Source organism: Triticum aestivum, chromosome 5A, assembly GCF_018294505.1.
Source record: "Triticum aestivum cultivar Chinese Spring chromosome 5A, IWGSC CS RefSeq v2.1, whole genome shotgun sequence".
Classification (NCBI taxonomy): domain Eukaryota; kingdom Viridiplantae; phylum Streptophyta; class Magnoliopsida; order Poales; family Poaceae; genus Triticum; species Triticum aestivum.
Window position 1 is genome coordinate 668,494,520 of NC_057806.1, and position 7,808 is coordinate 668,502,327.

General features: G+C 45.8%; 1 long non-coding RNA gene across 11 annotated transcripts; it reads right to left on the bottom strand.

The window, feature by feature from the left end:
* Positions 1 to 1,267: 1,267 nt before the first annotated feature.
* Positions 1,268 to 7,499, bottom strand: LOC123105834 (uncharacterized). 11 transcript variants are annotated; one of them, XR_006451039.1, is made up of 10 exons: positions 7,150 to 7,497; positions 6,459 to 6,799; positions 6,166 to 6,232; positions 6,002 to 6,084; positions 5,474 to 5,530; positions 5,176 to 5,241; positions 4,432 to 4,508; positions 3,168 to 4,008; positions 2,643 to 2,778; positions 1,268 to 2,103 (listed from the first exon to the last, which is right to left on the bottom strand). It is a non-coding gene; the product is annotated as an uncharacterized lncRNA (long non-coding RNA). The 11 variants fall into 11 exon arrangements; XR_006451035.1 differs by lacking the exon at positions 5,176 to 5,241 and having other exon boundaries at positions 3,168 to 3,302; positions 3,933 to 4,008; positions 7,150 to 7,495; XR_006451036.1 differs by having other exon boundaries at positions 3,168 to 3,302; positions 7,150 to 7,495.
* Between the last annotated feature and the right edge of the window lie 309 nt (positions 7,500 to 7,808).

Here is a 7,808-nt window from a genome sequence, read left to right on the forward strand (position 1 = left end):
GTGACGGCTAGGGTTCTCGACGGCCACGGGAGGAGAGGAAGCAGCGTGGCGGCGAGAGGGGCGGGAGGAAGACAGAGGGGAGTCGGGGTGAGGGCTGAGTGGGAAAGGAGAGGGGCGGCTAGGGTTTCACCACGGGCGCGATTTCTTTTATACGGCTGCGGGTGAAAAGATGAGAATGCCCTCGGGGGGCACGGGAATTACAGGCGGTGGCGGGAGGGGGGGATGGCCCGCGGGGAGTGACGGCTAGGGTTCTCGACGGCCACGGGAGGAGAGGAAGTAGCGTGGCGGCGAGAGGGGCGGGAGGAAGATAGAGGGGAGTCGGGGTGAGGGCTGAGTGGGAAAGGAGAGGGGCGGCTAGGGTTTCACCACGGGCGCGATTTCTTTTATACGGCTGCGGGTGAAAAGACGAGAATGCCCTCGGGGGGCACGGGAATTACAGGCGGTGGCGGGAGGGGAGGATGGCCCGCGGGGAGTGACGGCTAGGGTTCTCGACGGCCACGGGAGGAGAGGAAGCAGCGTGGCGGCGAGAGGGGTGGGAGGAAGACAGAGGGGAGTCAGGGTGAGGGCTGAGTGGGAAAGGAGAGGGGCGGCTAGGGTTTCACCACGGGCGTGATTTCTTTTATACGGCTGCAGGTGAAAAGACGAGAATGCCCTCGGGGGGCACAGGAATTACAGGCGGTGGCGGGAGGGGAGGATGGCCCGCGGGGAGTGACGGCTAGGGTTCTCGACGGCCACGGGAGGAGAGGAAGCAGCGTGGCGGCGAGAGGGGCGGGAGGAAGACAGAGGGGAGTCGGGGTGAGGGCTGAGTGGGAAAGGAGAGGGGCAGCTAGGGTTTCACCACGGGCGCGATTTCTTTTATACGACTGCGGGTGAAAAGACGAGAATGCCCTCGAGGGGCACGGGAATTACAGGCGGTGGCACAAACTTGAGTGCCAGACGAGATCGAACGGCGAGGATCGAGTGCCGGCTCGATCGGACGGCCAGTATTGGTCCACCCGAAGATCCGACGGCCATGACGAGCTCAGGAAGACGATCGGACGGTCCAGAATCCAAACGAACGGGAGAGCTTCATTTTGCTTCAGACTCTAACAAGGGGATTATAATGCCTGTGCGTACCAACCTAGCTATTGTATTGTAGTTGACAACGTGCTTGTATCCTGGGCGTTGCCCTTTTCAATTGCTTTTTTCGTGGGTAGCATCTGTGCACGCAACTATTTGCTAAACTTATAAAACTTGCTTAACTCTGGAAAGTAGAGCAATCCAATAGTAGTAACAGTACCATCTTACTGATTGGGAAAATAAAATACAGCAGTAGAAATGCAATACTGGCAGTGCACATTCACAAAATACATTATGTGAGAGCATCATACATATTGATAAGCGTATATGAACAGAGAAGTAGCAGTTTTGTAGCCTAATTGACTGATTACGAAGAAGAGAAGTGCTTCAAAAGCAAATGCACACTAAGGGCGTGTTCGGAAGCTCGCTGGCTTCTGTTTAGGCCAGCTTCTTACGGGAGCCAGCGCAGCTAGCTTCCGCGAGGAGCTAGCGATCGTTCGGCCGCGCGAGGCAGCTCCAGCTTGGTCAGCATGAGTTGCCAACCCAGAAAGGTCGATTGGGCCCTTTCAGCTGGTACCAGGGCAAGCTGTTGATGGCCCAGTTATGCAAGGGCGCTGCGAGAGGACGTATCGGGGAGAGAAAGAACAGATCGAGTGAACCGGTACATTGCTCGGAGGTCACTTGGCGGTGGCATATCGGGTAATAATGCCCAACTCCGTCTCCTCCGATTTTTGGGAGCCGGGTTCGAGCTGCTTCTTGTTTTTGCACTGCGAGGCAACGCTGCTCCACGAAGCCAGCTTCTAGGAGTTGCGGCGTTCGGGCCTGCTCCATGCGCGGAGATGACGAAGCTAGAAGCTGGAGACGATCCGAACGGGCCCTTAGCAGGTCAAGTTGACCTCGATGACCACCGCTTTTTCACATCCGCTCCTGCTGCTACCTAGTCGTCGAGTCAACCTAAACGACCACTGCATCGGCAAGCGTGTAGAGTGCTGGTCCCTGAGGGCATCGAGCTCGTGGAGGCTCAGACTGACGTTATAGCCCGCGCTGCGGAGGAAAGAAGATGTAAATAAGTTAGATACTTGTTCATGGCTTGTAGATAGCTGCAAGAGTAAATGCTTCAAAGCACTCTTGTTCAGAAAGTGGATTCATTCTCTAATATAGGTAGACAGAGTACATGTGAAGCTTCATATCTAAATGGACAATTATGTGACCATGACGGCAAAATGTATCTCGATAAGTTGGATGGTGAAGCTAGTATAATATAGGATTTCTCAGGTATGGCATTCATCCAAGAATATTCAGAGTTCCAGTCAGGTCAGAGCTACACTTAGTGCACTGGGCTAGCTAAATTCAGAAACATGGCATCTTGGATGGTTCAACTGGTCAAAAGGTACAGATTTAAAATTAAGATTCAAGATCAAATTAGTTTTCATTTGTGGGACACTTTTCTCGTAATTTCAGCATAAAAGGTGAAGTACTGTTCGACCCCATTTTTCAGTAACCATTAGTACTGTTCCAAAATGAGGACAATTTAAAACTCTTTTCTTTTCTTATTGGAAAGTCTGAAGTTACGTGTGGCTTACCGAGTCGAGCAAGACGTTGTAGGCCTTGTAGATCACTGGCGAGATAGCATCAAGAAAGTCCCTTAGCCGCGCCAATAGCAATCTTCATCCTTGTCGATTTTTATCCTTGTCATCCACGGAAGGGAGCAATTTATACCTGAAGGAAATATGATCTTTTAGGTCAGTTTCCTCCTCCACATTGAGGAAGAGTTGTAACTTGCATGTACCAAGAAGCTAGTCGGATAATTAATTCTGCAATCCAAAATATCTAGTATCCCATTTTACTAAATATCCAATATCTACATTCATATAATTTTAAAAATAGAAAGTGTTGACCCTTTGGAAGGGAGAGAACTCAACTATCCTCTTGACTTACAGAAAAGAAAGTTCACAGGAAAAGAACATCTCATTGACAATGGATGAGATGACACTCATACGTGCTCGGATTTCCAAATTAACATTTTTTATCTTGTTGGTCTCAAGAACCACCAGACGTACTAATACCTGTAATGATCAATTGACAACAGAAAGCAGTAAAAAACTCACTTTTGAAGAGGTGTGTCTTAGGGCTCCCAATGCTCATGAACTTGTACACCAGCATCCTGTGTTCATCCTCATAGCACTGCTCAACCAATTTACCAGGTTCTTCTGCCTCAGTTGCCCAAGAAAGAAAACCTCAGCCTACAAGAACAGAACCATATAAGCTAGCCATTCATCAGCCAGGCTTCAAAATTGATCTGGCATGCACATGATCGTGCTGGCGCGTGCAAAGCGCTCTGTTTCACACTCACCAGCCACTCTTTGTCGCTACTGCAGTTAGCATATGCATAATGTATATGTACAGATCATTATAATCAAATATTATGCATGCCATAAATTCTTGAATTTCATCTGTTAAACAAGCAATATATGGGCCATCCATCAAGTTTTGCACAATGGCTAGTACCCTTCATTACCTCGTTTGTGGACTCTCTCTGAGTCACCCTATCCACTTGCCCCCGCCTAGGCCCTAGTTTCTTTTCTAGTTTTCCTTTGCAACTACCCCTCTGGTTGGGAGTTCCCTCAACAACCAACCAATGTAATTATGTAAAGCAAGATTTTATTTTATAAGGCAGTGGGAGCTTCTCTCAACTGTCATTCAAGGTTAAAAAATGGGCAAAGATATCTAACTATGTACACATTTGATTGTAACTTCATAGATGCTTAATGAGTTGGCAATCCTGACTCCTAAATTAAACTACAGTGCAAAACAGAAGAATGTTTCAAATTTATTCATAAGATAGAAAGGGAAGTGAACATAAGGAAATGTACCCCTGCTTTTGATAGCATCGTAATAAAACACGTGTGGATGAAAACCATTAGTTCTTGAATCCCTGGCCCAAATCCTCTAAATCAAAAAGGTCCACCAGATGTTAAAAACATTTAATACAAGTCTCAGAAGTCATTTTCGTAGAAAATTGCAACCGGCGTTGAAGTGAATACAACGGGAGCACAGAAATACAGAACAATATTTACTTCATTTTAACCCGCATTGAGGTGAATACAACCGGCGTTGAAGCGAATATTGACCATAATTTAGTAGACAAAATAGTGCAGTTCAACAAAGGAGAGTTAAACAACCACTATCACTGTTGAAACCCATCATGTCATCTTTTCGTTTTTCAATTTTTAAGCATGGACTGCACAAATAAATCACTATTGTCCAAATTCAGCATTCATTGCACAAGCTAATTAAGTACATGGGGAGAAAGGAGAAGATGTACCCTGTGCATGGTCATCTAAACCCTTAATGAAGTGCTAGCACACATACCTAAAGAGCCAAGAAACCTATGACCAACCGAAGTTGTGTCTGATGGCTCAGGTAGGAATCGACACCAAGATCAGTACCTGCAAAACAACACATAATCATACAGTATCAATCAGGACAAATACTGCAAAATCAAAGGTAACAACACTAAGAAGAATTGTATATATAATTGCAGGTGATATGTATAGGATTCTTTGAGTGGCAAAGGTCTTGCTCATGTGGCAAATGTAATAACGGATGTGTGGCTTCCTTGTAGAGACGCCTCAAATTTGTGAGCTTCTTCCTATAGAGCCTCACTTTGTTCCCCATATGCATTGACCATCAGTAAAACGACAATGATACACCGAAACTTTGCAAAGCTACAAAGAGATGGACATTAAGCATTGAGGACTGGACACAGTAGAATGTACGTCGTGGTAGTACCTGACCCTGTTCTCACATTCAGTGTGCACAATCTAATGCCAATAATAACCAAATCTAAATGAAAATGATGTGTAAGCTTTAGTAATGGGTGGCCCTCTATCTAGGATCACACTCATTTAACCCTGCCGCACCCCTCCACACAATGTAAGTACTCAGCCCCCCTCCCCCCCAATGTAACTCGGTTGACAAGACTTTACTAACTCTTTTAATACAAAGACTGTAGGAAAAGTCTCCTACGGTCATTTACGGTTCAAAAAAAAGTTTTAGTAATGTGTGGTAGAACCCAACTGAGAGCAGTGGAGACAAGATCAAAGTATAGCTCACCTACACAGAAGAAGAGGATAGTGTGTGCATTTTATTTAGCTTCAGATGCTGATTTTCCGTATTTTTCTGCTCTCAAAATAGGCACATAAGATCTGAGCATCACAATGTTTCCCGCTAACTAAAAGGGCAGGTACATGATGAGAACAATTCACACCAATAAATTAGATGAAGCTCTGTACCATTTCATTTGCAACATACATACGACCTATTTCTGGAACCATAATTAGTTCAAAACACTGAAAGGAACACTTATCAATTATTATAGCAAATGACTGGATAAGAAGTGAAAGGAAATTACCACTTTAAATTTGGCTTTCCATCACTATATTCATTCATCTTTTGCTGCTAGCCAAATCTGAATATATCAGATCAACAAAAGTAGACATGTCGTTAAATTCATAGAAAAAGTAATTATTAGTTTCCAAAGGCACCAACATTTTACAAGAAAAAGACATGCCGAAACACTGCCACTAAGCTATGAAGACTCCATCCAAAAGTACAGCTACGCCATTCAACAAATGTAATCATGTTACAACAATTAGCTGCTTGCATAGGAAACAAGGATCATCTTGGAGTGGCCTCAAGGAGATATTAACTGCTTTCAACTTAGTAAATAATGTAAAACTAATCCATGTCGATGAAGCAACAAATAGGTACTGTTAGCTTTGTTACTTGACATGCAACTAACAGAAGTTAATTTTTCAGGCAGTGAAGAAAATATTAACAGCAAAGCATGAATAAGAAAATTGTGTTATTGTGGTAATCAGCAGAGATCTAAAAAGTAGTTATCCAGCCAATTAGATAAAAGACATTGATTTGAGTATACCTGCACCGTTTATTCTTGGTCTGCATCATATGAACCCAAAGTAAGTTTTCCCGTTTACTCTTGTCTTTTCAAGGAACATGGTTCTAGGAACATGACAAAGGAAGTGAATTGGTAAAATTTCCCTCCAAAACATTAGCCATGGAATGTACACAACAGGAGCATACCAGGTTGAATCTCAAGATGGTGTAGCCTAGCTGAATAGGGAGGTGATTCCTGACCTGTCTCCACTCACTGGTGAGGAAGGAAGCGAAAAAATTAAAGAAGGGGAAGATAAAGAAAGTGGACAGCTAAAATCCAAGGAACAAATGCTCAGCATCCAACCAAAATACCCAAACAAAATTCCAAAGATGTAGCAAAGGCAAGAAGAAGCCAAAAGAGAAATAGGAGATGCACATCAGACAAAATCTAAGACAAAAAAAAAAATAGTGTGATCAGATCCACGGGTGTAGGCGCTCACCTCAACTAAAGCCACACTAGCTTGTAAACCTTGAAGTCTCACAAACCTGTAGAAACCAGGGACTGGCAGTGTGGACAGATGGGGAGGCTAATCAAACCGAGAGGAGGAGCTGATGAGAGTGAAGGGAATGAGAAAGGTCGGACATAGCTGGGACCAGTGGCGGAGCCAGGATTGGAGCAAGCCCCGGGCCCAAAAAAAAAAATTCGTCGCGAGAGAAAAACTTAACGTCCATCAGGCTATAGCTACCTCAAAAGAATATCTCAAATATGGCTCAATTGCACCAAAAATTTAGACACTTCCATTGCGGCCACCGATGAATAAAATATCTTCATCTTTTAATTCTACAAAATGAAATGAAATTGATATCAACAGCAGCAACAGCATTCACTTTCAAATTCAATTAAAATGTAATTGATTTTTTGACAGCAGCAGCAACCATTAGCAGTACTGCAGTAGCACATCTACACATTAGCATATCAAAAATTGTACTGCAGTAGCACATCCACACAGCAGCAGCAACCATTCATGATTCATTAGCATCAGGACTGATTAGCATCGACACATTAGCACATCCACACAACAGCAGCAACCATTACGACTATCCAGTACCATATCCATTCATTAGCATCAGACCATCAGTATTAGGATTTATTGTAGATGAACTTGCTGTTTGAAGAAAACTTGAAATTACCTCGGCTGCAGTCGGGGCAGCAGTTGCCCGGGGGAGACCGGGAGGCGGGAGAGGCCGGCAGGACTGGAGGGTGGAGCAGCGCAGGAGCAGAGCCGGCGCGGCGGCGCCCCGCGCCCGGCTGGAGAAGCAGAGCAGGCGAGCCAGGCGAGGAGCGCAGCCGAGCAGGCGAGCAGGGCTGCAGCCTGCAGGGGACTGGATGGGAGCGCCGAAGTCAGGGGAGGGGAGCAGCCGAGCAGGGGACTGGAGGGGAGTCACCGGCCGGTGGCGGCGGCTGCCTCGGCTCCCTGGAGGTCTGGAACTCACGTCGCGTGGCTAGGTCTGGTCGTCTGGTCGTCTGGCTCGGGCTGCTACGCCGGCAAGATGAGGCTGCCTGGGCCCTTCCTGTGTGTTGGGCCACGCCCCGGGCCCATTCAAAAAATATGGCTAGGTAGTAATAACTAAAGGGAGGAAAGTATCGTTTTCCCCCTCAAATCCTGTCTGATGGACCGATTTCCCCCCAAAGTCTAAAACCGGATCAATCAGCCCCTAAACTCTCTAAAACCGGATCAATTCTCCCCCATGGTGGTTTTGCACCAGATTTAGGTGGTTTTGACTAGTCTCCTTGCTGACTGGACAGTGCTGACTTGGCAGATGCAACTTTCCCCAATTTTTAATTGCAA